Genomic DNA, 2,354 nt, shown 5'->3' with positions numbered 1-2,354 from the left:
CGATTTTCTGTTTCTAGAATTGTTACTGTTCTTCTCCTTGGTCTCCTGTTGGATTTGTAGGTATTTGCAATGGATTGATAAGCTATATAGCTGATCTCCTGCTACCTAATGTAGTCTCAGCCTGCTACTACTCTGCCATCTTGACTCCTCCAAGCTCAATAGTTTCTTTGAATGTAAATGGTCTAAATGCTCCAATCAAAAGCCAAGGCTATCAGATTGGATAAAAAAGTAAGACCCACTGATATGCTGCCTGTAAGAGACTCATTTTTTACCCAAAGTCACCTCCAGATTGAAAGTGAGGAGGTGGAAAACCCATTTATCATGCTAATGGACATTGGAAGAAAGCTGGGATAGCAATCCTTATATAAGACAAATTAGATTGTAAACCAAAGACTGTAATAAAAGCTGAGGAATGACCACTATATCATAATTAAAGGGTCTACCCAACAAGAAGATCTTACAGTTGTAAATAATTATGCCTCTAATATGGAGCAGCCAATTACATAAATCAATTAATAAAAAAATTAAAGAAAAAAATTAAAGAAACACATTGATAATAATACAGTAATGCTAGGGGACTTTAACACCCCACTCACTGCCATGGACAGATCTAAGCAGAAAATCAACAAGAAAACAGGGCTTTGAATGGTACAGTGGGCCAGATAGACTTCACAGATATATTCAGAGCATTCCATCCTAAAGCAACAGTATATACATTCTTCTCGAGTGCACATGGAATATTCTCCAGAATATATCACAACCTGGGTTACAAATCAGATCTCAACTGGTACCAAAAGATTGGGATCACTCCCTGCATATTTTCAGACCACACTACATTGAAACTCATGTGGCTGCAGAGACAAGTCAGGAGGATGCTCCCACCCATCTGCAAAGGAACTGGGCGGAAGAGCATCCTTTTGGTGAGCACTAGTGTTGTTCCCCCACCTGGCCTATAAACTAGATGCAGAGAGACTACACTTAGATCCAGAATAAATAACCTAGTAATGGTAGGAAACTCCTCAATAATTCAGTCTCTCTGGATTCCTTGGTCACTGGATCTTTGAAGGTTGATCTTTTGTCAAATGCTTTGAATGCCTTCATAGATACCAACTGTTCATTTCACAGAATCACCAGATGGGAGCAGAGGTTACCAGGATTTTCTCTGACAATAACTCAAAAAGAAAGTCTGGAGTGGTTCCACATCTTTTGAAGGTTTTATACAAGTGTCGAATATTTTGGGTTAAAAAAAGTACATGCTAAATAGTAGTTGTTTATAGTTATTCTTTTAAAAGAATTTAGGATTACCCCTTAGTGACTTAATAACGCTCTTTGATTAGAGACTTTGAATGAGGTGCCTGCTGACTGGTAGATCATCCACGAGCTTGGGAGGTTTTGAAAGGCTCATTGAAAGCCAGCAGCTTTGGCAAACTCTGAGCTACAGCTTTAATTAGCATTATGTTGCTTTCTTCAGTTTGGATTTTGCAGAAGTTAAAGCAGCCAGGGAAATATTTCACTCAAATCCACCTGCTCACTCAGCATCACCTGCCCCTTTGGTTTTCCATAAACAGCTTAGGATGAAGAGTTGACAGTCTACTTGTTTCTGTACTCACAGCTTGGATGCCTCAAATGAACATATGGAAAGGTAGAGTTTGGGGGCTTTGTGACTCTTCTTGAGCCAGGGAAGTGAGTACCTGAGGCTGTTGTGTTAGTGCCTTCGTTGATATCCACATGGCTCTTAGGTTTGGAGCTGGCCTTATAATCAAGTCAGAGCTATAGTTGGCTTTGATGTTGCCCTGGCGTAATCTTCTACTTGTTCTGCCTATCTTTAGAAACCAGCACTCCCATAACTCAGTCTCAGAACTGCCTAGGTCCTTTATGTAGACACCTGTGTCAACCTGATGTCTAATTAAGCAAAGTGATAAATAACTTGGGTCTATCATTAAGTCAATTTCTCTAAACATAGAAATGAAAGAGAACAAAAAGTACTCTGCAGGATATACTGTATTTTGCAGTTAGTTCGTATTATTATTGGTATATTCTTCACTCACTTCCATTTGAAAAGTATATGAGATTTCAGCAGTTCTCTCCAGAAAAGAGGGGAGAAGAAAAGGTACATAGATGAAGATGTACCAACCATAATGGGACCAGCCATTCACTATAAAAAAAAAAAAAAACCTAATGCAGCATGGCAGTTTGGGGGTGATTCTCTTTGTCCACCTTTGTTTTTGGAAATGGGCACCTAACTATAGAGAGACCCCATATCTTACAAGGGTTACTGACACCCTTGAACCCATTGAACACTTTCAGTGCATTCCAGGATAAGAAGAGAAGTAAATCTACTCTTTCCACATTCT

Source organism: Meles meles, chromosome 5 (assembly GCF_922984935.1).
Source record: "Meles meles chromosome 5, mMelMel3.1 paternal haplotype, whole genome shotgun sequence".
Lineage (NCBI taxonomy): Eukaryota > Metazoa > Chordata > Mammalia > Carnivora > Mustelidae > Meles > Meles meles.
Note: the sequence above shows the minus strand (reverse complement) of the source record.